This window comes from Phyllobates terribilis, unplaced genomic scaffold (assembly GCF_046119375.1).
Source record: "Phyllobates terribilis strain yellow unplaced genomic scaffold, ASM4611937v1 Scaffold_30__1_contigs__length_15301838, whole genome shotgun sequence".
Lineage (NCBI taxonomy): Eukaryota > Metazoa > Chordata > Amphibia > Anura > Dendrobatidae > Phyllobates > Phyllobates terribilis.
The window spans coordinates 11,365,631-11,392,129 of NW_027362790.1; the positions used below are offsets into that span (position 1 = coordinate 11,365,631).

Genomic DNA, 26,499 nt, shown 5'->3' on the forward strand with positions numbered 1-26,499 from the left:
AGCTCACAGAGACCGCCATAAGCAACAGTTTAACAGAATGCCACAGACTAATCAACCAAACTTTTTGGGTTGGGTTCTCTTTTATAGTCTGCAGGCATTAAATGAAAGAAGTCAGTGTTCCAGCAGAAGGAGACAACGTTTCAGAAAAGGCATTGTAGCAAACCAAAAAAGAAATTTTAAGCGCAGCAGAGTAACCAGCGCACATACCTGTTAGCTCAGGTGAGTTTAAAAGGCTGCTGTTGATAACAAGGGCATTTGCTAAATAGATGGTGTGTGTGCAACAATATACTGAAAGGTCAATTATATTGTGCAGCTTATCTCACCACCTGTAGTTATTTAGGTGAAAGCTCCAAAATGCTTGCCTAATATGTCTGTTTATCCAAAAGGAAGTAAAAAGGGAGAGCTAGAAAGATAGCATTGCATCACATTACATGGCAATGCAATGCACAGTTGCTGAAGTTGAACCAAAATGAGCTTGTAATCTGGCTTCTGCAACTTTGAACATGAAAAATCCAATGAGGAGAAGAAAAGCAAAGCCAAAGAGTCCATCCCAAAATCCGACAAACAAGCAAAATGAACAAAAAACATTGAATTCAATTCTTTCTGATTTTAGAAACTGCATTAAAGAAGGGGTGCACCGGTCCTGGAGATACTGCAATACCAGGTCAATGCGTGGAGTGGACAGAGCAAGCTCTTTTTCCATCTCCCTGTTCTAAAAATCCATTTAATATATGGTCCCCAGATAGGGGACGTATCAGATATTAAACTGATAAGAACAGATACTACACTTGATCTTAGCCAAAAGGCCGAGAAGCGATAACCAGAATTGGTTTCAAACTACGGAGCCACCCAAGGATCCTGAAAAGTCCATTTGTGGAGATGAGCTCCTGGACTCCCGTTAAGAAGACATGTTGTCAACCTCTAGATCCCTTACATGCCTGCACTTTTCGGCTTGCTGCTGCTGCAATCCACGCGTTTTAGATCTGCATAACTCCACCTCTTTAAACACAGCACCTTCACCCCCTGCTGTTCCCACCCGCCTCAACACCGTTGGAAGGGAGGAGAACCAATTAAGGCGGGGGGTGGGGTGGAACGAGCAGCTGTCTACCCTTAGCAGGAGGGCTCCTGATTACATACCTCTCCTGCTGCTGCTGCTGCTGGCTGTCCAGCAGCAGACTGAAGGTGGCTGCTGCTGTGCACAGGTATATAAAGGCTCAGAGCCTATTATGACACGCGCAGCCAGCGTTCCATTGCCACATTCCATCTACTGCAGGCAGGATACCTGGCTGGCTGAATGTCGCTGAGAAGCTCACAGAGACCGCCATAAGCAACAGTTTAACAGAATGCCACAGACTAATCAACCAAACTTTTTGGGTTGGGTTCTCTTTTATAGTCTGCAGGCATTAAATGAAAGAAGTCAGTGTTCCAGCAGAAGGAGACAACGTTTCAGAAAAGGCATTGTAGCAAACCAAAAAAGAAATTTTAAGCGCAGCAGAGTAACCAGCGCACATACCTGTTAGCTCAGGTGAGTTTAAAAGGCTGCTGTTGATAACAAGGGCATTTGCTAAATAGATGGTGTGTGTGCAACAATATACTGAAAGGTCAATTATATTGTGCAGCTTATCTCACCACCTGTAGTTATTTAGGTGAAAGCTCCAAAATGCTTGCCTAATATGTCTGTTTATCCAAAAGGAAGTAAAAAGGGAGAGCTAGAAAGATAGCATTGCATCACATTACATGGCAATGCAATGCACAGTTGCTGAAGTTGAACCAAAATGAGCTTGTAATCTGGCTTCTGCAACTTTGAACATGAAAAATCCAATGAGGAGAAGAAAAGCAAAGCCAAAGAGTCCATCCCAAAATCCGACAAACAAGCAAAATGAACAAAAAACATTGAATTCAATTCTTTCTGATTTTAGAAACTGCATTAAAGAAGGGGTGCACCGGTCCTGGAGATACTGCAATACCAGGTCAATGCGTGGAGTGGACAGAGCAAGCTCTTTTTCCATCTCCCTGTTCTAAAAATCCATTTAATATATGGTCCCCAGATAGGGGACGTATCAGATATTAAACTGATAAGAACAGATACTACACTTGATCTTAGCCAAAAGGCCGAGAAGCGATAACCAGAATTGGTTTCAAACTACGGAGCCACCCAAGGATCCTGAAAAGTCCATTTGTGGAGATGAGCTCCTGGACTCCCGTTAAGAAGACATGTTGTCAACCTCTAGATCCCTTACATGCCTGCACTTTTCGGCTTGCTGCTGCTGCAATCCACGCGTTTTAGATCTGCATAACTCCACCTCTTTAAACACAGCACCTTCACCCCCTGCTGTTCCCACCCGCCTCAACACCGTTGGAAGGGAGGAGAACCAATTAAGGCGGGGGGTGGGGTGGAACGAGCAGCTGTCTACCCTTAGCAGGAGGGCTCCTGATTACATACCTCTCCTGCTGCTGCTGCTGCTGGCTGTCCAGCAGCAGACTGAAGGTGGCTGCTGCTGTGCACAGGTATATAAAGGCTCAGAGCCTATTATGACATGCGCAGCCAGCGTTCCATTGCCACATTCCATCTACTGCAGGCAGGATACCTGGCTGGCTGAATGTCGCTGAGAAGCTCACAGAGACCGCCATAAGCAACAGTTTAACAGAATGCCACAGACTAATCAACCAAACTTTTTGGGTTGGGTTCTCTTTTATAGTCTGCAGGCATTAAATGAAAGAAGTCAGTGTTCCAGCAGAAGGAGACAACGTTTCAGAAAAGGCATTGTAGCAAACCAAAAAAGAAATTTTAAGCGCAGCAGAGTAACCAGCGCACATACCTGTTAGCTCAGGTGAGTTTAAAAGGCTGCTGTTGATAACAAGGGCATTTGCTAAATAGATGGTGTGTGTGCAACAATATACTGAAAGGTCAATTATATTGTGCAGCTTATCTCACCACCTGTAGTTATTTAGGTGAAAGCTCCAAAATGCTTGCCTAATATGTCTGTTTATCCAAAAGGAAGTAAAAAGGGAGAGCTAGAAAGATAGCATTGCATCACATTACATGGCAATGCAATGCACAGTTGCTGAAGTTGAACCAAAATGAGCTTGTAATCTGGCTTCTGCAACTTTGAACATGAAAAATCCAATGAGGAGAAGAAAAGCAAAGCCAAAGAGTCCATCCCAAAATCCGACAAACAAGCAAAATGAACAAAAAACATTGAATTCAATTCTTTCTGATTTTAGAAACTGCATTAAAGAAGGGGTGCACCGGTCCTGGAGATACTGCAATACCAGGTCAATGCGTGGAGTGGACAGAGCAAGCTCTTTTTCCATCTCCCTGTTCTAAAAATCCATTTAATATATGGTCCCCAGATAGGGGACGTATCAGATATTAAACTGATAAGAACAGATACTACACTTGATCTTAGCCAAAAGGCCGAGAAGCGATAACCAGAATTGGTTTCAAACTACGGAGCCACCCAAGGATCCTGAAAAGTCCATTTGTGGAGATGAGCTCCTGGACTCCCGTTAAGAAGACATGTTGTCAACCTCTAGATCCCTTACATGCCTGCACTTTTCGGCTTGCTGCTGCTGCAATCCACGCGTTTTAGATCTGCATAACTCCACCTCTTTAAACACAGCACCTTCACCCCCTGCTGTTCCCACCCGCCTCATCACCGTTGGAAGGGAGGAGAACCAATTAAGGCGGGGGGTGGGGTGGAACGAGCAGCTGTCTACCCTTAGCAGGAGGGCTCCTGATTACATACCTCTCCTGCTGCTGCTGCTGCTGCTGGCTGTCCAGCAGCAGACTGAAGGTGGCTGCTGCTGTGCACAGGTATATAAAGGCTCAGAGCCTATTATGACACGCGCAGCCAGCGTTCCATTGCCACATTCCATCTACTGCAGGCAGGATACCTGGCTGGCTGAATGTCGCTGAGAAGCTCACAGAGACCGCCATAAGCAACAGTTTAACAGAATGCCACAGACTAATCAACCAAACTTTTTGGGTTGGGTTCTCTTTTATAGTCTGCAGGCATTAAATGAAAGAAGTCAGTGTTCCAGCAGAAGGAGACAACGTTTCAGAAAAGGCATTGTAGCAAACCAAAAAAGAAATTTTAAGCGCAGCAGAGTAACCAGCGCACATACCTGTTAGCTCAGGTGAGTTTAAAAGGCTGCTGTTGATAACAAGGGCATTTGCTAAATAGATGGTGTGTGTGCAACAATATACTGAAAGGTCAATTATATTGTGCAGCTTATCTCACCACCTGTAGTTATTTAGGTGAAAGCTCCAAAATGCTTGCCTAATATGTCTGTTTATCCAAAAGGAAGTAAAAAGGGAGAGCTAGAAAGATAGCATTGCATCACATTACATGGCAATGCAATGCACAGTTGCTGAAGTTGAACCAAAATGAGCTTGTAATCTGGCTTCTGCAACTTTGAACATGAAAAATCCAATGAGGAGAAGAAAAGCAAAGCCAAAGAGTTCATCCCAAAATCCGACAAACAAGCAAAATGAACAAAAAACATTGAATTCAATTCTTTCTGATTTTAGAAACTGCATTAAAGAAGGGGTGCACCGGTCCTGGAGATACTGCAATACCAGGTCAATGCGTGGAGTGGACAGAGCAAGCTCTTTTTCCATCTCCCTGTTCTAAAAATCCATTTAATATATGGTCCCCAGATAGGGGACGTATCAGATATTAAACTGATAAGAACAGATTTTTTTTTTGACTTGGAATGTACCCAAACATAGGTACACCCGTTTATTGGATAAAACTTAATTACAATACATTAGATATGAACATAAAATCATTACATTTTAAAATGCATTCGTACATAAATTGATTTCAGTTCAATAAGGCAGTAAAATTACATTAAAATACAGACAATGTGTTTAGATTGCTGTGTTCCATTCTTTTACCAGCCATTGTTTTGATAAAATTACATTTCTCTTTTTATCCAATAAATAATACATATACATTTCACTAAAAGCCAACTCTAAAACATCTTTCACAGATAAAACATCGTGTTTAAAAAGAAGGATGTTCCTGGCCTTCCATAGAGCTTCTTTGATGGTACTGATTGTCTTCCATGCGATGATCCTCTTGCTGGCGTTGGGGCACTCCACACGACCAAATAAGACAGTTTCAAAAGTAAGATCCTTAATGTTTGTCATTTTTTGAAGCAAAGGAAATATTGTAGTCCATGTTTGTCGTGCAAAGTGACAAGTCCATAAAACATGTAAAACAGTCTCATCTCCGAGGCATCTTTGTCTTGGACATCTGGCAGTTCTCACGAGTCCTCTTCGGTGTTGGAATGCCCGACATGGAAGACAATCATGCACACAGCTCCAGGCCAGGTCCTTCTGGGAATTAAAAAGATAGGGTTCATTAATAACTTTCCATATGTCAGTACATTTATTATCATTAAAATTCCCAATCTGTACAATTGATTCCTTTTGTTTGAAACCATTTAAAATCATCTTGCTATCTCTTAAGTCTTCTGCACTTTTCCCTTTTAAGTCATACGTGTTTACAATAGTTCCTAAAATCTTATAGCTTTCTGGTGTATTAAGAGCATATGGGGAACTTAAAACTGTTTCAAACCATCCATGACGTTTCATAAAATAACCTGTGTTAAAACGGATGAAATATGACCAATAACTATTTTTCGACAGTGCATTAAAACATAAAACAAAAAATCTTATTAAAACAAAAGCTCTAAAATCGGGGAAATCTTTACCGCCTTTCTCTTTAGGCTTGACCACTAACTCTCTTTTCAATTTCTCCATCTTGGAGCTCCAGAAAAAAGTGAAACAAGCTTTGATTATTTTCGTAAAGGTATGTGTGGGGGGGGGAAACACCAAACTTAAGTACAATAACAAAGGCACAATTACCATTTTTATAACTAGTACCTTCCCTTCCATTGTTAATTTCCTCAACCTCCACATACATAGTTTTTGATTTACCTTTTGTGCCACAAGATCCCAGCTTTCTTTACCTTTGTTTGTTTCGTTAAAAATCACACCTAGAATCTTTACAGAGTCACATTCAGGAACCGGTACATCATTTAAAATCATATTCCCCACATTTAAAATACAGCTTTTGTTAAAATTTACTTTAAAACCAGATCCACCACAGAAGTATTCCACTTGCCGTAGTGTTTTCCGGATAGACAGGTCATCTTTACATGTTATGGCTACATCATCCATATATCCAGTAACTTTTGCTTCTAGCCCTCCCCCACCTGGCAAATGGACGCCTCGGATTTGCTTGTCTCTCCTTAAGACACTGAGTAGGGGTTCAAGGGCACAAATAAATAACAAGGGGGACAGAGGGCAACCTTGTTTTACACCAGAATTTAAAAACACATCACTTGTCTTAAAACCATTTACTAAAACCTTACTAGTGCAACCATGATAAAATGCTTTGAGAGAGCATAAAAAACCTTCTGGTATACCCATTTTAGCTAAAACATTAAAAAGGAATTGGTGTGACACTCTATCAAATGCTTTTTCAAAGTCGAGAGACAGGACTGCCAGCTTACTTCCCCTCGACTTTGTGTCATCTATTACATCTTTGATTAGATTCAAATTTTCCCAAACACTCCTTCCTGGTATGCCACACACTTGGTTTGGGTGGATTATGTTACCTATTACCTTTTTAAGTCTATTTGCACAAATTTTTGCCATTATTTTGTAATCACAATTTAGAAGGGTGATAGGTCTCCAATTTCTTAGTTGCGTTTTGTCTTCCTTTTTGTATATAAGGGAGACCTCACCTTTCTTCCAGGAGTTCGGTAGGGTTTTTGTATTAAAAACCTCGTTAAAAACATAAAATAAATCCTCCTGTAAAATATCATAAAAAATCTTATAAAATTCTATGGGTATACCATCAGGCCCCGGTACTTTACCAGACTTAAAGCTTCTTATGGTCTCAGATATCTCATCTTCAGTTAGACTCTGTAATAAAACATCTTGTGAGACAGGGTCTAAAACAGTTTGTAATTTCATCCAAAGTACTTTTCATAAAATGGTCATCAACAGATTTTGTGTTAAAAAGCTCGGAATAAAATTCATGCACTTTAGCTAAAATACCCTCTATGTCTTGTTTACCTTCCATTGATTCAATAAAAACACGATTTTTCACCATACATTTAAAAAAATATCGTGAACAGGTTTCATTATTTTCAACATGTTGGACCTTTGCATGGAAAATTAACTCTTTACCTCTCTGTTCTAAGGTATGCTGAATTTCACTTTTTAAGTCACTAATTTCTTTATCTACTTCAATCTCATGGCTCTTCAATTTATATAAGGTCTCCAATCTAGTGTTGAGTTGGCAATAAAATTCTCTTTTCTCTTTAGCTTTCTGGACCCCAACCTTCCTAAAAAAATCTCTTATGTTCTTTTTCATCTTTTCCCACCACCTACTTATAGGGATATGGGGGTCTCTTATTCTTTTAAAATGTAAATAAAATTCAGTAAAATCAGATAAAACTTGGGGGTCTTCTAAAGGGGAAATGTTTAACTTCCAGGTACCTTTTCCTTTTTTCTTAAAATCATTACATTTCACATAAAAGGATAAAAGTTTGTGATTAGAAAAAACATTAGATAAAAGCTCACATTTAAAAGGCAATACATTTTTAGAGCAGAAAATAAAATCAATCCTGGAGCTACAATTCACGTTGCTCCAGGTTACCCATTCCTCTGCAGGCAAGTCTTTATTACACTCCTTAAAAACATCTGTTAAATTAAAATCTTGTATGACATTTTTTAACATAAAAGTCGTTTTATCATAATTCCTACTTGTGGAGCTTGAGAACCTTTTTTCTCCACCTAAAATGCAATTAAAATCTCCTGATAAAATAAGAGGGACAGAATCATTAATAAATAAGGGTAACATATTCAACATATCAGCTCTTTCTTGCTTATCTGTGGCTCCATAAAAGTTTAAAAATTGCCATTTAAAACCATCAATAAAAGCTTTTACTAATAAAATTCTACCTGGTAAAACCTCTTGAACAGAGTCAATAAAAACATTCCCTTTAAAAAGAATGGCGACCCCTGCTGACCTGGACCCGTTTGATCCTGACCATACTGAGGGTCCATGTGCCCAATCAGTCTCATATTCTGTATAATTTAAACTGTGTGGGATGCAGCATTCCTGTAAAAAGAAAACTGTAGCTGTTAGAGAGGATAAAAAATCAAAGAGAGCAACTCTTCTGGTCTTAGTTTTCAACCCTCTAGCGTTAAGAGAAAAACCGCTAATCCCTGCCATAAGAGAAAAAAAGGAAATTTAGCATTCTTTCAAACTCTTACCTCAGCTGGTTTATATTTCTATTCCAGGAGATGAGGGATCATTGATCGTCAACAGAGAGCCCGTCACGGAGGACTCCTCATCTGTTAGTGTCCCAGACCGTAGACCTCCCAGGATATACTCTTGTTCCATTCTGTCCAACTCTGCTTGGTCGTATTGCCTGCCTCTTTGCTCACGAACCCCCATTTGGACCCCTATCGAGGCACCATCTGGGGGAATCGTATCGAGCACATGCGTCTCAGACGTTGACCACTTATTTTCAGGAGTTTCCAGGATCACTGAGTCAGCCATCTCCATCTCCCCCTCCATTTCTGAAGGGGGTGGGACATTGGCAACCTCCTCACCCTGTAAAGGCACCGTTTGAGGTTTCCCACTTCCATCCGGGGGTTCCGGTGGGGGTACTTCCTTAGGTGCCCTATCCACTCCGTGCAACCTGCGTTTTTTTGGCCCAGACTGTTCGCGCCCTTGAGTATTCCCAGGAGGATTCGAAGGTGAGGATTGGCCTGTAGCACCCACCCTCGGTCCCTCCGCAGGGGTTTCTGTTTGTGGGTTACCACGCCGTTCCCTCTTTTGCTTCGAGTTTCCAACAGTACACCATGGCTCACCATCCTCGGTCGGTATTTCCATACTCTCCCCCTCATTCTCCTCCGCGGGCTTGTCCGAACCAGCCGAGGGTTGGTCAGGGGGTGAGGGCTTTTCTGGTTCAGGGGGTGAAGGTCTCTCTGTTTGCCCAGCTTGAGCTCTCTTTGAGGTATTCCTAAAAGGACAATGAGAAAAAGCATGACCTCTGGAAACACAGTTGCTACAAAAAATTCCAGTTGTACAATTTTCAGTTTTATGGTCTTTGCTCCCACAGGCTACACAAGTAATGTCACAGTTAGAATGGCCGTATTTTTTGCATTTCCTACAGAATGCCGGCATCCCATTAAAAAAGAGGTCACCATTCGTGTTTCCAATTCTAAAACGTGCTGGGGGAAGTCTTATGCCCCCCGGGCTTGAAGGGTCCTTAATACATGTCACCGTAAATTTCCACTTACACGCCCAAACTCCGCACTCATTCATAACTTTTCCATGGCTTACCACTTTGCTGAAATAATTGGATAAAAATGAAATAACATCGCTTTCTTTTGTATAAGGAGAGTAAATTTTAACAATTACAGTTTTTATCACATATAATTCATGTTCGACAATTTTAACACCTTTAAAGATTGGCTTTCTCTGGTAAATTATATCAGGATCATTCATTTTACGGCAAAAATCTTGGTGGATACCTTTTTCAGTGAATGTGACATCGTATACACCACGCTTCGGGTAGTCTTGGATTGCAAGGATCTCGGATTTCTGGATTGAAAAAAATTTCACAAGAAGATCATCCACAATAAAACGTAAACCTCTGTTATCTTTACCTCCCTCATGGAAGTAAAACCGCACCGTATGCCGTAACCGGGCATAGGTCGGAATTTCACCTGGATCTGAATCCATGGTGAAACAAGGATTTCCGCAACAGGAAAACGGGGATTTCCGCAACCAATAATGGGGGATTTCCGCAACTAAGGAGTCGCTGAACAATCCTAGGACTGTACAGCTGGGATCGCAACCCGTTGCCCAGGGACTAAGCCCACCTCATTATAGCAGCAAGGGCCTAAGCCCCACTACAAGAGTGGGACCCAAACCCAAGGCCAAGAGGCGGGGTACCCCAGGCACCTTCCAACTACAACCAATGCCAGTAAAACCAACACTAGATCGCAGCCATAAGGCCGAGAAGCGATAACCAGAATTGGTTTCAAACTACGGAGCCACCCAAGGATCCTGAAAAGTCCATTTGTGGAGATGAGCTCCTGGACTCCCGTTAAGAAGACATGTTGTCAACCTCTAGATCCCTTACATGCCTGCACTTTTCGGCTTGCTGCTGCTGCAATCCACGCGTTTTAGATCTGCATAACTCCACCTCTTTAAACACAGCACCTTCACCCCCTGCTGTTCCCACCCGCCTCAACACCGTTGGAAGGGAGGAGAACCAATTAAGGCGGGGGGTGGGGTGAAACGAGCAGCTGTCTACCCTTAGCAGGAGGGCTCCTGATTACATACCTCTCCTGCTGCTGCTGCTGGCTGTCCAGCAGCAGACTGAAGGTGGCTGCTGCTGTGCACAGGTATATAAAGGCTCAGAGCCTATTATGACACGCGCAGCCAGCGTTCCATTGCCACATTCCATCTACTGCAGGCAGGATACCTGGCTGGCTGAATGTCGCTGAGAAGCTCACAGAGACTGCCATAAGCAACAGTTTAACAGAATGCCACAGACTAATCAACCAAACTTTTTGGGTTGGGTTCTCTTTTATAGTCTGCAGGCATTAAATGAAAGAAGTCAGTGTTCCAGCAGAAGGAGACAACGTTTCAGAAAAGGCATTGTAGCAAACCAAAAAAGAAATTTTAAGCGCAGCAGAGTAACCAGCGCACATACCTGTTAGCTCAGGTGAGTTTAAAAGGCTGCTGTTGATAACAAGGGCATTTGCTAAATAGATGGTGTGTGTGCAACAATATACTGAAAGGTCAATTATATTGTGCAGCTTATCTCACCACCTGTAGTTATTTAGGTGAAAGCTCCAAAATGCTTGCCTAATATGTCTGTTTATCCAAAAGGAAGTAAAAAGGGAGAGCTAGAAAGATAGCATTGCATCACATTACATGGCAATGCAATGCACAGTTGCTGAAGTTGAACCAAAATGAGCTTGTAATCTGGCTTCTGCAACTTTGAACATGAAAAATCCAATGAGGAGAAGAAAAGCAAAGCCAAAGAGTCCATCCCAAAATCCGACAAACAAGCAAAATGAACAAAAAACATTGAATTCAATTCTTTCTGATTTTAGAAACTGCATTAAAGAAGGGGTGCACCGGTCCTGGAGATACTGCAATACCAGGTCAATGCGTGGAGTGGACAGAGCAAGCTCTTTTTCCATCTCCCTGTTCTAAAAATCCATTTAATATATGGTCCCCAGATAGGGGACGTATCAGATATTAAACTGATAAGAACAGATTTTTTTTTTTTTTTTTTTTTTTCTATCGAAAGCCCGAATTCGTGTACAAAACCCGAGTGCGCTTAAAAAAGTGACAAGTGCCACAAAAAAAGTGCACTAGGATGCTGGTCTTCTTGAAACCCTCTCCAAAAGGAGAAGGGTCCCCCAAACCATTCCCCGTCCCTCCGAGCCAAAAGGCCACAGCGAGGAACAGGGACAAAAAGCCACCTCCAGCCGAAGCCAGAGGCGACCCAATCTTACCCCCAGCACCTGCCCGAGTTCTCACCCGAGCAAGGCACTGGGAGCCAAAGACTGTGCTCCCCTCCCGGAAGAGGGGAGCCAACAAAGCTCTCCTCCCAAAAGAGGAGAGCCAGGGGGGGTTCAGGGGGGAGCGGAACCTGATGGCCACACACTCCCCCCCTAGACCTGCCAAGAGAGGAACCCGTAAGGGAACCGAATCCCGACAAAGTCCTAGTAGGACGTGACACACGTGAATAAGTGGACACACAGTGACAAAGAAATTAAATAAATAGTGAAGGTTTCACAGTATAATACTGCCCGGACCTTCGACCGGGAATTGAAAAATTCCCCATCCTAAGGCCAGAAGGCCCGGAATAAGGGTGTGTGCGAAGAAAGAAAATTTGAAGTGCTTGTGCAAATGTGCCATAAACTCAAGTGGGGTTCCCAATCCCAGTGAGTTAAGGCACCCCAGGGTCACCACTCCTGGGGCACTTCACACTTCGGGCTTTCGATCTTCCCCGGCCCAATGGCGTCGATCCTGGGGGGCCATGCTTTCCACCAGATGACTATATTAGCCACCTGGCATACTAACAAGCGCCTAAACCCCAGTGTGCATAATGTATCAATCTACTAGGGCGGCCAACATCCAAAACCGCCTTTTCGAAAGATACTACACTTGATCTTAGCCAAAAGGCCGAGAAGCGATAACCAGAATTGGTTTCAAACTACGGAGCCACCCAAGGATCCTGAAAAGTCCATTTGTGGAGATGAGCTCCTGGACTCCCGTTAAGAAGACATGTTGTCAACCTCTAGATCCCTTACATGCCTGCACTTTTCGGCTTGCTGCTGCTGCAATCCACGCGTTTTAGATCTGCATAACTCCACCTCTTTAAACACAGCACCTTCACCCCCTGCTGTTCCCACCCGCCTCAACACCGTTGGAAGGGAGGAGAACCAATTAAGGCGGGGGGTGGGGTGGAACGAGCAGCTGTCTACCCTTAGCAGGAGGGCTCCTGATTACATACCTCTCCTGCTGCTGCTGCTGCTGGCTGTCCAGCAGCAGACTGAAGGTGGCTGCTGCTGTGCACAGGTATATAAAGGCTCAGAGCCTATTATGATACGCGCAGCCAGCGTTCCATTGCCACATTCCATCTACTGCAGGCAGGATACCTGGCTGGCTGAATGTCGCTGAGAAGCTCACAGAGACCGCCATAAGCAACAGTTTAACAGAATGCCACAGACTAATCAACCAAACTTTTTGGGTTGGGTTCTCTTTTATAGTCTGCAGGCATTAAATGAAAGAAGTCAGTGTCCCAGCAGAAGGAGACAACGTTTCAGAAAAGGCATTGTAGCAAACCAAAAAAGAAATTTTAAGCGCAGCAGAGTAACCAGCGCACATACCTGTTAGCTCAGGTGAGTTTAAAAGGCTGCTGTTGATAACAAGGGCATTTGCTAAATAGATGGTGTGTGTGCAACAATATACTGAAAGGTCAATTATATTGTGCAGCTTATCTCACCACCTGTAGTTATTTAGGTGAAAGCTCCAAAATGCTTGCCTAATATGTCTGTTTATCCAAAAGGAAGTAAAAAGGGAGAGCTAGAAAGATAGCATTGCATCACATTACATGGCAATGCAATGCACAGTTGCTGAAGTTGAACCAAAATGAGCTTGTAATCTGGCTTCTGCAACTTTGAACATGAAAAATCCAATGAGGAGAAGAAAAGCAAAGCCAAAGAGTCCATCCCAAAATCCGACAAACAAGCAAAATGAACAAAAAACATTGAATTCAATTCTTTCTGATTTTAGAAACTGCATTAAAGAAGGGGTGCACCGGTCCTGGAGATACTGCAATACCAGGTCAATGCGTGGAGTGGACAGAGCAAGCTCTTTTTCCATCTCCCTGTTCTAAAAATCCATTTAATATATGGTCCCCAGATAGGGGACGTATCAGATATTAAACTGATAAGAACAGATACTACACTTGATCTTAGCCAAAAGGCCGAGAAGCGATAACCAGAATTGGTTTCAAACTACGGAGCCACCCAAGGATCCTGAAAAGTCCATTTGTGGAGATGAGCTCCTGGACTCCCGTTAAGAAGACATGTTGTCAACCTCTAGATCCCTTACATGCCTGCACTTTTCGGCTTGCTGCTGCTGCAATCCACGCGTTTTAGATCTGCATAACTCCACCTCTTTAAACACAGCACCTTCACCCCCTGCTGTTCCCACCCGCCTCAACACCGTTGGAAGGGAGGAGAACCAATTAAGGCAGGGGGTGGGGTGGAACGAGCAGCTGTCTACCCTTAGCAGGAGGGCTCCTGATTACATACCTCTCCTGCTGCTGCTGCTGCTGGCTGTCCAGCAGCAGACTGAAGGTGGCTGCTGCTGTGCACAGGTATATAAAGGCTCAGAGCCTATTATGACACGCGCAGCCAGCGTTCCATTGCCACATTCCATCTACTGCAGGCAGGATACCTGGCTGGCTGAATGTCGCTGAGAAGCTCACAGAGACCGCCATAAGCAACAGTTTAACAGAATGCCACAGACTAATCAACCAAACTTTTTGGGTTGGGTTCTCTTTTATAGTCTGCAGGCATTAAATGAAAGAAGTCAGTGTTCCAGCAGAAGGAGACAACGTTTCAGAAAAGGCATTGTAGCAAACCAAAAAAGAAATTTTAAGCGCAGCAGAGTAACCAGCGCACATACCTGTTAGCTCAGGTGAGTTTAAAAGGCTGCTGTTGATAACAAGGGCATTTGCTAAATAGATGGTGTGTGTGCAACAATATACTGAAAGGTCAATTATATTGTGCAGCTTATCTCACCACCTGTAGTTATTTAGGTGAAAGCTCCAAAATGCTTGCCTAATATGTCTGTTTATCCAAAAGGAAGTAAAAAGGGAGAGCTAGAAAGATAGCATTGCATAACATTACATGGCAATGCAATGCACAGTTGCTGAAGTTGAACCAAAATGAGCTTGTAATCTGGCTTCTGCAACTTTGAACATGAAAAATCCAATGAGGAGAAGAAAAGCAAAGCCAAAGAGTCCATCCCAAAATCCGACAAACAAGCAAAATGAACAAAAAACATTGAATTCAATTCTTTCTGATTTTAGAAACTGCATTAAAGAAGGGGTGCACCGGTCCTGGAGATACTGCAATACCAGGTCAATGCGTGGAGTGGACAGAGCAAGCTCTTTTTCCATCTCCCTGTTCTAAAAATCCATTTAATATATGGTCCCCAGATAGGGGACGTATCAGATATTAAACTGATAAGAACAGATTTTTTTTTTTTTTTTTTTTTTTTCTATCGAAAGCCCGAATTCGTGTACAAAACCCGAGTGCGCTTAAAAAAGTGACAAGTGCCACAAAAAAAGTGCACTAGGATGCTGGTCTTCTTGAAACCCTCTCCAAAAGGAGAAGGGTCCCCCAAACCATTCCCCGTCCCTCCGAGCCAAAAGGCCACAGCGAGGAACAGGGACAAAAAGCCACCTCCAGCCGAAGCCAGAGGCGACCCAATCTTACCCCCAGCACCTGCCCGAGTTCTCACCCGAGCAAGGCACTGGGAGCCAAAGACTGTGCTCCCCTCCCGGAAGAGGGGAGCCAACAAAGCTCTCCTCCCAAAAGAGGAGAGCCAGGGGGGGTTCAGGGGGGAGCGGAACCTGATGGCCACACACTCCCCCCCTAGACCTGCCAAGAGAGGAACCCGTAAGGGAACCGCATCCCGACAAAGTCCTAGTAGGACGTGACACACGTGAATAAGTGGACACACAGTGACAAAGAAATTAAATAAATAGTGAAGGTTTCACAGTATAATACTGCCCGGACCTTCGACCGGGAATTGAAAAATTCCCCATCCTAAGGCCAGAAGGCCCGGAATAAGGGTGTGTGCGAAGAAAGAAAATTTGAAGTGCTTGTGCAAATGTGCCATAAACTCAAGTGGGGTTCCCAATCCCAGTGAGTTAAGGCACCCCAGGGTCACCACTCCTGGGGCACTTCACACTTCGGGCTTTCGATCTTCCCCGGCCCAATGGCGTCGATCCTGGGGGGCCATGCTTTCCACCAGATGACTATATTAGCCACCTGGCATACTAACAAGCGCCTAAACCCCAGTGTGCATAATGTATCAATCTACTAGGGCGGCCAACATCCAAAACCGCCTTTTCGAAAGATACTACACCTGATCTTAGCCAAAAGGCCGAGAAGCGATAACCAGAATTGGTTTCAAACTACGGAGCCACCCAAGGATCCTGAAAAGTCCATTTGTGGAGATGAGCTCCTGGACTCCCGTTAAGAAGACATGTTGTCAACCTCTAGATCCCTTACATGCCTGCACTTTTCGGCTTGCTGCTGCTGCAATCCACGCGTTTTAGATCTGCATAACTCCACCTCTTTAAACACAGCACCTTCACCCCCTGCTGTTCCCACCCGCCTCAACACCGTTGGAAGGGAGGAGAACCAATTAAGGCGGGGGGTGGGGTGGAACGAGCAGCTGTCTACCCTTAGCAGGAGGGCTCCTGATTACATACCTCTCCTGCTGCTGCTGCTGCTGGCTGTCCAGCAGCAGACTGAAGGTGGCTGCTGCTGTGCACAGGTATATAAAGGCTCAGAGCCTATTATGACACGCGCAGCCAGCGTTCCATTGCCACATTCCATCTACTGCAGGCAGGATACCTGGCTGGCTGAATGTCGCTGAGAAGCTCACAGAGACCGCCATAAGCAACAGTTTAACAGAATGCCACAGACTAATCAACCAAACTTTTTGGGTTGGGTTCTCTTTTATAGTCTGCAGGCATTAAATAAAAGAAGTCAGTGTCCCAGCAGAAGGAGACAACGTTTCAGAAAAGGCATTGTAGCAAACCAAAAAAGAAATTTTAAGCGCAGCAGAGTAACCAGCGCACATACCTGTTAGCTCAGGTGAGTTTAAAAGGCTGCTGTTGATAACAAGGGCATTTGCTAAATAGATGGTGTGTGTGCAACAATATACTGAAAGGTCAATTATATTGTGCAACTTATCTCACCACCTGTAGTTATTTAGGTGAAAGCTCCAAAATGCTTGCCTAATATGTCTGTTTATCCAAAAGGAAGTAAAAAGGGAGAGCTAGAAAGATAGCATTGCATCACATTACATGGCAATGCAATGCACAGTTGCTGAAGTTGAACCAAAATGAGCTTGTAATCTGGCTTCTGCAACTTTGAACATGAAAAATCCAATGAGGAGAAGAAAAGCAAAGCCAAAGAGTCCATCCCAAAATCCGACAAACAAGCAAAATGAACAAAAAACATTGAATTCAATTCTTTCTGATTTTAGAAACTGCATTAAAGAAGGGGTGCACCGGTCCTGGAGATACTGCAATACCAGGTCAATGCGTGGAGTGGACAGAGCAAGCTCTTTTTCCATCTCCCTGTTCTAAAAATCCATTTAATATATGGTCCCCAGATAGGGGACGTATCAGATATTAAACTGATAAGAACAGATTTTTTTTTTTTTTTTTTTTTTTTCTATCGAAAGCCCGAATTCGTGTACAAAACCCGAGTGCGCTTAAAAAAGTGACAAGTGCCACAAAAAAAGTGCACTAGGATGCTGGTCTTCTTGAAACCCTCTCCAAAAGGAGAAGGGTCCCCCAAACCATTCCCCGTCCCTCCGAGCCAAAAGGCCACAGCGAGGAACAGGGACAAAAAGCCACCTCCAGCCGAAGCCAGAGGCGACCCAATCTTACCCCCAGCACCTGCCCGAGTTCTCACCCGAGCAAGGCACTGGGAGCCAAAGACTGTGCTCCCCTCCCGGAAGAGGGGAGCCAACAAAGCTCTCCTCCCAAAAGAGGAGAGCCAGGGGGGGTTCAGGGGGGAGCGGAACCTGATGGCCACACACTCCCCCCCTAGACCTGCCAAGAGAGGAACCCGTAAGGGAACCGCATCCCGACAAAGTCCTAGTAGGACGTGACACACGTGAATAAGTGGACACACAGTGACAAAGAAATTAAATAAATAGTGAAGGTTTCACAGTATAATACTGCCCGGACCTTCGACCGGGAATTGAAAAATTCCCCATCCTAAGGCCAGAAGGCCCGGAATAAGGGTGTGTGCGAAGAAAGAAAATTTGAAGTGCTTGTGCAAATGTGCCATAAACTCAAGTGGGGTTCCCAATCCCAGTGAGTTAAGGCACCCCAGGGTCACCACTCCTGGGGCACTTCACACTTCGGGCTTTCGATCTTCCCCGGCCCAATGGCGTCGATCCTGGGGGGCCATGCTTTCCACCAGATGACTATATTAGCCACCTGGCATACTAACAAGCGCCTAAACCCCAGTGTGCATAATGTATCAATCTACTAGGGCGGCCAACATCCAAAACCGCCTTTTCGAAAGATACTACACCTGATCTTAGCCAAAAGGCCGAGAAGCGATAACCAGAATTGGTTTCAAACTACGGAGCCACCCAAGGATCCTGAAAAGTCCATTTGTGGAGATGAGCTCCTGGACTCCCGTTAAGAAGACATGTTGTCAACCTCTAGATCCCTTACATGCCTGCACTTTTCGGCTTGCTGCTGCTGCAATCCACGCGTTTTAGATCTGCATAACTCCACCTCTTTAAACACAGCACCTTCACCCCCTGCTGTTCCCACCCGCCTCAACACCGTTGGAAGGGAGGAGAACCAATTAAGGCGGGGGGTGGGGTGGAACGAGCAGCTGTCTACCCTTAGCAGGAGGGCTCCTGATTACATACCTCTCCTGCTGCTGCTGCTGCTGGCTGTCCAGCAGCAGACTGAAGGTGGCTGCTGCTGTGCACAGGTATATAAAGGCTCAGAGCCTATTATGACACGCGCAGCCAGCGTTCCATTGCCACATTCCATCTACTGCAGGCAGGATACCTGGCTGGCTGAATGTCGCTGAGAAGCTCACAGAGACCGCCATAAGCAACAGTTTAACAGAATGCCACAGACTAATCAACCAAACTTTTTGGGTTGGGTTCTCTTTTATAGTCTGCAGGCATTAAATAAAAGAAGTCAGTGTCCCAGCAGAAGGAGACAACGTTTCAGAAAAGGCATTGTAGCAAACCAAAAAAGAAATTTTAAGCGCAGCAGAGTAACCAGCGCACATACCTGTTAGCTCAGGTGAGTTTAAAAGGCTGCTGTTGATAACAAGGGCATTTGCTAAATAGATGGTGTGTGTGCAACAATATACTGAAAGGTCAATTATATTGTGCAACTTATCTCACCACCTGTAGTTATTTAGGTGAAAGCTCCAAAATGCTTGCCTAATATGTCTGTTTATCCAAAAGGAAGTAAAAAGGGAGAGCTAGAAAGATAGCATTGCATCACATTACATGGCAATGCAATGCACAGTTGCTGAAGTTGAACCAAAATGAGCTTGTAATCTGGCTTCTGCAACTTTGAACATGAAAAATCCAATGAGGAGAAGAAAAGCAAAGCCAAAGAGTCCATCCCAAAATCCGACAAACAAGCAAAATGAACAAAAAACATTGAATTCAATTCTTTCTGATTTTAGAAACTGCATTAAAGAAGGGGTGCACCGGTCCTGGAGATACTGCAATACCAGGTCAATGCGTGGAGTGGACAGAGCAAGCTCTTTTTCCATCTCCCTGTTCTAAAAATCCATTTAATATATGGTCCCCAGATAGGGGACGTATCAGATATTAAACTGATAAGAACAGATACTACACTTGATCTTAGCCAAAAGGCCGAGAAGCGATAACCAGAATTGGTTTCAAACTACGGAGCCACCCAAGGATCCTGAAAAGTCCATTTGTGGAGATGAGCTCCTGGACTCCCGTTAAGAAGACATGTTGTCAACCTCTAGATCCCTTACATGCCTGCACTTTTCGGCTTGCTGCTGCTGCAATCCACGCGTTTTAGATCTGCATAACTCCACCTCTTTAAACACAGCACCTTCACCCCCTGCTGTTCCCACCCGCCTCAACACCGTTGGAAGGGAGGAGAACCAATTAAGGCGGGGGGTGGGGTGGAACGAGCAGCTGTCTACCCTTAGCAGGAGGGCTCCTGATTACATACCTCTCCTGCTGCCTCTGCTGCTGGCTGTCCAGCAGCAGACTGAAGGTGGCTGCTGCTGTGCACAGGTATATAAAGGCTCAGAGCCTATTATGACACGCGCAGCCAGCGTTCCATTGCCACATTCCATCTACTGCAGGCAGGATACCTGGCTGGCTGAATGTCGCTGAGAAGCTCACAGAGACCGCCATAAGCAACAGTTTAACAGAATGCCACAGACTAATCAACCAAACTTTTTGGGTTGGGTTCTCTTTTATAGTCTGCAGGCATTAAATGAAAGAAGTCAGTGTTCCAGCAGAAGGAGACAACGTTTCAGAAAAGGCATTGTAGCAAACCAAAAAAGAAATTTTAAGCGCAGCAGAGTAACCAGCGCACATACCTGTTAGCTCAGGTGAGTTTAAAAGGCTGCTGTTGATAACAAGGGCATTTGCTAAATAGATGGTGTGTGTGCAACAATATACTGAAAGGTCAATTATATTGTGCAGCTTATCTCACCACCTGTAGTTATTTAGGTGAAAGCTCCAAAATGCTTGCCTAATATGTCTGTTTATCCAAAAGGAAGTAAAAAGGGAGAGCTAGAAAGATAGCATTGCATCACATTACATGGCAATGCAATGCACAGTTGCTGAAGTTGAACCAAAATGAGCTTGTAATCTGGCTTCTGCAACTTTGAACATGAAAAATCCAATGAGGAGAAGAAAAGCAAAGCCAAAGAGTCCATCCCAAAATCCGACAAACAAGCAAAATGAACAAAAAACATTGAATTCAATTCTTTCTGATTTTAGAAACTGCATTAAAGAAGGGGTGCACCGGTCCTGGAGATACTGCAATACCAGGTCAATGCGTGGAGTGGACAGAGCAAGCTATTTTTCCATCTCCCTGTTCTAAAAATCCATTTAATATATGGTCCCCAGATAGGGGACGTATCAGATATTAAACTGATAAGAACAGATACTACACTTGATCTTAGCCAAAAGGCCGAGAAGCGATAACCAGAATTGGTTTCAAACTACGGAGCCACCCAAGGATCCTGAAAAGTCCATTTGTGGAGATGAGCTCCTGGACTCCCGTTAAGAAGACATGTTGTCAACCTCTAGATCCCTTACATGCCTGCACTTTTCGGCTTGCTGCTGCTGCAATCCACGCGTTTTAGATCTGCATAACTCCACCTCTTTAAACACAGCACCTTCACCCCCTGCTGTTCCCACCCGCCTCAACACCGTTGGAAGGGAGGAGAACCAATTAAGGCGGGGGGTGGGGTGGAACGAGCAGCTGTCTACCCTTAGCAGGAGGGCTCCTGATTACATACCTCTCCTGCTGCTGCTGCTGCTGGCTGTCCAGCAGCAGACTGAAGGTGGCTGCTGCTGTGCACAGGTATATAAAGGCTCAGAGCCTATTATGACACGCGCAGCCAGCGTTCCATTGCCACATTCCATCTACTGCAGGCAGGATACCTGGCTGGCTGAATGTCGCTGAGAAGCTCACAGAGACCGCCATAAGCAACAGTTTAACAGAATGCCACAGACTAATCAACCAAACTTTTTGGGTTGGGTTCTCTTTTATAGTCTGCAGGCATTAAATGAAAGAAGTCAGTGTTCCAGCAGAAGGAGACAACGTTTCAGAAAAGGCATTGTAGCAAACCAAAAAAGAAATTTTAAGCGCAGCAGAGTAACCAGCGCACATACCTGTTAGCTCAGGTGAGTTTAAAAGGCTGCTGTTGATAACAAGGGCATTTGCTAAATAGATGGTGTGTGTGCAACAATATACTGAAAGGTCAATTATATTGTGCAGCTTATCTCACCACCTGTAGTTATTTAGGTGAAAGCTCCAAAATGCTTGCCTAATATGTCTGTTTATCCAAAAGGAAGTAAAAAGGGAGAGCTAGAAAGATAGCATTGCATCACATTACAAGGCAATGCAATGCACAGTTGCTGAAGTTGAACCAAAATGAGCTTGTTATCTGGCTTCTGCAACTTTGAACATGAAAAATCCAATGAGGAGAAGAAAAGCAAAGCCAAAGAGTCCATCCCAAAATCCGACAAACAAGCAAAATGAACAAAAAACATTGAATTCAATTCTTTCTGATTTTAGAAACTGCATTAAAGAAGGGGTGCACCGGTCCTGGAGATACTGCAATACCAGGTCAATGCGTGGAGTGGACAGAGCAAGCTCTTTTTCCATCTCCCTGTTCTAAAAATCCATTTAATATATGGTCCCCAGATAGGGGACGTATCAGATATTAAACTGATAAGAACAGATACTACACTTGATCTTAGCCAAAAGGCCGAGAAGCGATAACCAGAATTGGTTTCAAACTACGGAGCCACCCAAGGATCCTGAAAAGTCCATTTGTGGAGATGAGCTCCTGGACTCCCGTTAAGAAGACATGTTGTCAACCTCTAGATCCCTTACATGCCTGCACTTTTCGGCTTGCTGCTGCTGCAATCCACGCGTTTTAGATCTGCATAACTCCACCTCTTTAAACACAGCACCTTCACCCCCTGCTGTTCCCACCCGCCTCAACACCGTTGGAAGGGAGGAGAACCAATTAAGGCGGGGGGTGGGGTGGAACGAGCAGCTGTCTACCCTTAGCAGGAGGGCTCCTGATTACATACCTCTCCTGCTGCTGCTGCTGCTGGCTGTCCAGCAGCAGACTGAAGGTGGCTGCTGCTGTGCACAGGTATATAAAGGCTCAGAGCCTATTATGACACGCGCAGCCAGCGTTCCATTGCCACATTCCATCTACTGCAGGCAGGATACCTGGCTGGCTGAATGTCGCTGAGAAGCTCACAGAGACTGCCATAAGCAACAGTTTAACAGAATGCCACAGACTAATCAACCAAACTTTTTGGGTTGGGTTCTCTTTTATAGTCTGCAGGCATTAAATGAAAGAAGTCAGTGTTCCAGCAGAAGGAGACAACGTTTCAGAAAAGGCATTGTAGCAAACCAAAAAAGAAATTTTAAGCGCAGCAGAGTAACCAGCGCACATACCTGTTAGCTCAGGTGAGTTTAAAAGGCTGCTGTTGATAACAAGGGCATTTGCTAAATAGATGGTGTGTGTGCAACAATATACTGAAAGGTCAATTATATTGTGCAGCTTATCTCACCACCTGTAGTTATTTAGGTGAAAGCTCCAAAATGCTTGCCTAATATGTCTGTTTATCCAAAAGGAAGTAAAAAGGGAGAGCTAGAAAGATAGCATTGCATCACATTACATGGCAATGCAATGCACAGTTGCTGAAGTTGAACCAAAATGAGCTTGTAATCTGGCTTCTGCAACTTTGAACATGAAAAATCCAATGAGGAGAAGAAAAGCAAAGCCAAAGAGTCCATCCCAAAATCCGACAAACAAGCAAAATGAACAAAAAACATTGAATTCAATTCTTTCTGATTTTAGAAACTGCATTAAAGAAGGGGTGCACCGGTCCTGGAGATACTGCAATACCAGGTCAATGCGTGGAGTGGACAGAGCAAGCTCTTTTTCCATCTCCCTGTTCTAAAAATCCATTTAATATATGGTCCCCAGATAGGGGACGTATCAGATATTAAACTGATAAGAACAGATACTACACTTGATCTTAGCCAAAAGGCCGAGAAGCGATAACCAGAATTGGTTTCAAACTACGGAGCCACCCAAGGATCCTGAAAAGTCCATTTGTGGAGATGAGCTCCTGGACTCCCGTTAAGAAGACATGTTGTCAACCTCTAGATCCCTTACATGCCTGCACTTTTCGGCTTGCTGCTGCTGCAATCCACGCGTTTTAGATCTGCATAACTCCACCTCTTTAAACACAGCACCTTCACCCCCTGCTGTTCCCACCCGCCTCAACACCGTTGGAAGGGAGGAGAACCAATTAAGGCGGGGGGTGGGGTGGAACGAGCAGCTGTCTACCCTTAGCAGGAGGGCTCCTGATTACATACCTCTCCTGCTGCTGCTGCTGCTGGCTGTCCAGCAGCAGACTGAAGGTGGCTGCTGCTGTGCACAGGTATATAAAGGCTCAGAGCCTATTATGACACGCGCAGCCAGCGTTCCATTGCCACATTCCATCTACTGCAGGCAGGATACCTGGCTGGCTGAATGTCGCTGAGAAGCTCACAGAGACCGCCATAAGCAACAGTTTAACAGAATGCCACAGACTAATCAACCAAACTTTTTGGGTTGGGTTCTCTTTTATAGTCTGCAGGCATTAAATGAAAGAAGTCAGTGTTCCAGCAGAAGGAGACAACGTTTCAGAAAAGGCATTGTAGCAAACCAAAAAAGAAATTTTAAGCGCAGCAGAGTAACCAGCGCACATACCTGTTAGCTCAGGTGAGTTTAAAAGGCTGCTGTTGATAACAAGGGCATTTGCTAAATAGATGGTGTGTGTGCAACAATATACTGAAAGGTCAATTATATTGTGCAGCTTATCTCACCACCTGTAGTTATTTAGGTGAAAGCTCCAAAATGCTTGCCTAATATGTCTGTTTATCCAAAAGGAAGTAAAAAGGGAGAGCTAGAAAGATAGCATTGCATCACATTACATGGCAATGCAATGCACAGTTGCTGAAGTTGAACCAAAATGAGCTTGTAATCTGGCTTCTGCAACTTTGAACATGAAAAATCCAATGAGGAGAAGAAAAGCAAAGCCAAAGAGTCCATCCCAAAATCCGACAAACAAGCAAAATGAACAAAAAACATTGAATTCAATTCTTTCTGATTTTAGAAACTGCATTAAAGAAGGGGTGCACCGGTCCTGGAGATACTGCAATACCAGGTCAATGCGTGGAGTGGACAGAGCAAGCTCTTTTTCCATCTCCCTGTTCTAAAAATCCATTTAATATATGGTCCCCAGATAGGGGACGTATCAGATATTAAACTGATAAGAACAGATACTACACTTGATCTTAGCCAAAAGGCCGAGAAGCGATAACCAGAATTGGTTTCAAACTACGGAGCCACCCAAGGATCCTGAAAAGTCCATTTGTGGAGATGAGCTCCTGGACTCCCGTTAAGAAGACATGTTGTCAACCTCTAGATCCCTTACATGCCTGCACTTTTCGGCTTGCTGCTGCTGCAATCCACGCGTTTTAGATCTGCATAACTCCACCTCTTTAAACACAGCACCTTCACCCCCTGCTGTTCCCACCCGCCTCAACACCGTTGGAAAGGAGGAGAACCAATTAAGGCGGGGGGTGGGGTGGAACGAGCAGCTGTCTACCCTTAGCAGGAGGGCTGCTGATTACATACCTCTCCTGCTGCTGCTGCTGCTGGCTGTCCAGCAGCAGACTGAAGGTGGCTGCTGCTGTGCACAGGTATATAAAGGCTCAGAGCCTATTATGACACGCGCAGCCAGCGTTCCATTGCCACATTCCATCTACTCCAGGCAGGATACCTGGCTGGCTGAATGTCGCTGAGAAGCTCACAGAGACCGCCATAAGCAACAGTTTAACAGAATGCCACAGACTAATCAACCAAACTTTTTGGGTTGGGTTCTCTTTTATAGTCTGCAGGCATTAAATGAAAGAAGTCAGTGTTCCAGCAGAAGGAGACAACGTTTCAGAAAAGGCATTGTAGCAAACCAAAAAAGAAATTTTAAGCGCAGCAGAGTAACCAGCGCACATACCTGTTAGCTCAGGTGAGTTTAAAAGGCTGCTGTTGATAACAAGGGCATTTGCTAAATAGATGGTGTGTGTGCAACAATATACTGAAAGGTCAATTATATTGTGCAGCTTATCTCACCACCTGTAGTTATTTAGGTGAAAGCTCCAAAATGCTTGCCTAATATGTCTGTTTATCCAAAAGGAAGTAAAAAGGGAGAGCTAGAAAGATAGCATTGCATAACATTACATGGCAATGCAATGCACAGTTGCTGAAGTTGAACCAAAATGAGCTTGTAATCTGGCTTCTGCAACTTTGAACATGAAAAATCCAATGAGGAGAAGAAAAGCAAAGCCAAAGAGTCCATCCCAAAATCCGACAAACAAGCAAAATGAACAAAAAACATTGAATTCAATTCTTTCTGATTTTAGAAACTGCATTAAAGAAGGGGTGCACCGGTCCTGGAGATACTGCAATACCAGGTCAATGCGTGGTGTGGACAGAGCAAGCTCTTTTTCCATCTCCCTGTTCTAAAAATCCATTTAATATATGGTCCCCAGATAGGGGACGTATCAGATATTAAACTGATAAGAACAGATACTACACTTGATCTTAGCCAAAAGGCCGAGAAGCGATAACCAGAATTGGTTTCAAACTACGGAGCCACCCAAGGATCCTGAAAAGTCCATTTGTGGAGATGAGCTCCTGGACTCCCGTTAAGAAGACATGTTGTCAACCTCTAGATCCCTTACATGCCTGCACTTTTCGGCTTGCTGCTGCTGCAATCCACGCGTTTTAGATCTGCATAACTCCACCTCTTTAAACACAGCACCTTCACCCCCTGCTGTTCCCACCCGCCTCAACACCGTTGGAAGGGAGGAGAACCAATTAAGGCGGGGGGTGGGGTGGAACGAGCAGCTGTCTACCCTTAGCAGGAGGGCTCCTGATTACATACCTCTCCTGCTGCTGCTGCTGCTGGCTGTCCAGCAGCAGACTGAAGGTGGCTGCTGCTGTGCACAGGTATATAAAGGCTCAGAGCCTATTATGACACGCGCAGCCAGCGTTCCATTGCCACATTCCATCTACTGCAGGCAGGATACCTGGCTGGCTGAATGTCGCTGAGAAGCTCACAGAGACCGCCATAAGCAACAGTTTAACAGAATGCCACAGACTAATCAACCAAACTTTTTGGGTTGGGTTCTCTTTTATAGTCTGCAGGCATTAAATGAAAGAAGTCAGTGTTCCAGCAGAAGGAGACAACGTTTCAGAAAAGGCATTGTAGCAAACCAAAAAAGAAATTTTAAGCGCAGCAGAGTAACCAGCGCACATACCTGTTAGCTCAG

At 44.4% G+C, this 26,499-nt stretch overlaps 14 non-coding genes and 1 pseudogene across 14 annotated transcripts; all 15 read right to left on the reverse strand.

Annotated features, from left to right (window-relative positions):
• Positions 1-627: 627 nt before the first annotated feature.
• LOC141179339 (U2 spliceosomal RNA) lies at positions 628-818 on the reverse strand. The gene has a single exon (XR_012255364.1). It is a non-coding gene; the product is annotated as a U2 spliceosomal RNA (small nuclear RNA).
• Positions 819-1,933: 1,115 nt separating this feature from the next.
• Positions 1,934-2,124, reverse strand: LOC141179340 (U2 spliceosomal RNA). The gene has a single exon (XR_012255365.1). It is a non-coding gene; the product is annotated as a U2 spliceosomal RNA (small nuclear RNA).
• A 1,115-nt stretch (positions 2,125-3,239) lies between these two features.
• On the reverse strand, positions 3,240-3,430 carry LOC141179341 (U2 spliceosomal RNA). Its single transcript, XR_012255366.1, has one exon. It is a non-coding gene; the product is annotated as a U2 spliceosomal RNA (small nuclear RNA).
• Positions 3,431-4,548: 1,118 nt separating this feature from the next.
• On the reverse strand, positions 4,549-4,737 carry LOC141179745 (U2 spliceosomal RNA). Its single transcript, XR_012255723.1, has one exon. It is a non-coding gene; the product is annotated as a U2 spliceosomal RNA (small nuclear RNA).
• Positions 4,738-11,181: 6,444 nt separating this feature from the next.
• On the reverse strand, positions 11,182-11,373 carry LOC141179924 (U2 spliceosomal RNA). Its single transcript, XR_012255854.1, has one exon. It is a non-coding gene; the product is annotated as a U2 spliceosomal RNA (small nuclear RNA).
• A 795-nt stretch (positions 11,374-12,168) lies between these two features.
• Positions 12,169-12,260, reverse strand: LOC141180117 (U2 spliceosomal RNA; annotated as a pseudogene).
• A 1,115-nt stretch (positions 12,261-13,375) lies between these two features.
• Positions 13,376-13,566, reverse strand: LOC141179342 (U2 spliceosomal RNA). The gene has a single exon (XR_012255367.1). It is a non-coding gene; the product is annotated as a U2 spliceosomal RNA (small nuclear RNA).
• A 1,115-nt stretch (positions 13,567-14,681) lies between these two features.
• LOC141179928 (U2 spliceosomal RNA) lies at positions 14,682-14,874 on the reverse strand. Its single transcript, XR_012255857.1, has one exon. It is a non-coding gene; the product is annotated as a U2 spliceosomal RNA (small nuclear RNA).
• Positions 14,875-16,876: 2,002 nt separating this feature from the next.
• Positions 16,877-17,069, reverse strand: LOC141179929 (U2 spliceosomal RNA). The gene has a single exon (XR_012255858.1). It is a non-coding gene; the product is annotated as a U2 spliceosomal RNA (small nuclear RNA).
• Positions 17,070-19,071: 2,002 nt separating this feature from the next.
• Positions 19,072-19,262, reverse strand: LOC141179343 (U2 spliceosomal RNA). The gene has a single exon (XR_012255368.1). It is a non-coding gene; the product is annotated as a U2 spliceosomal RNA (small nuclear RNA).
• Positions 19,263-20,377: 1,115 nt separating this feature from the next.
• LOC141179549 (U2 spliceosomal RNA) lies at positions 20,378-20,568 on the reverse strand. Its single transcript, XR_012255553.1, has one exon. It is a non-coding gene; the product is annotated as a U2 spliceosomal RNA (small nuclear RNA).
• Positions 20,569-21,683: 1,115 nt separating this feature from the next.
• LOC141179344 (U2 spliceosomal RNA) lies at positions 21,684-21,874 on the reverse strand. Its single transcript, XR_012255369.1, has one exon. It is a non-coding gene; the product is annotated as a U2 spliceosomal RNA (small nuclear RNA).
• Positions 21,875-22,989: 1,115 nt separating this feature from the next.
• LOC141179347 (U2 spliceosomal RNA) lies at positions 22,990-23,180 on the reverse strand. Its single transcript, XR_012255371.1, has one exon. It is a non-coding gene; the product is annotated as a U2 spliceosomal RNA (small nuclear RNA).
• A 1,115-nt stretch (positions 23,181-24,295) lies between these two features.
• On the reverse strand, positions 24,296-24,486 carry LOC141179348 (U2 spliceosomal RNA). The gene has a single exon (XR_012255372.1). It is a non-coding gene; the product is annotated as a U2 spliceosomal RNA (small nuclear RNA).
• Positions 24,487-25,601: 1,115 nt separating this feature from the next.
• LOC141179541 (U2 spliceosomal RNA) lies at positions 25,602-25,792 on the reverse strand. Its single transcript, XR_012255547.1, has one exon. It is a non-coding gene; the product is annotated as a U2 spliceosomal RNA (small nuclear RNA).
• Positions 25,793-26,499: the final 707 nt, after the last annotated feature.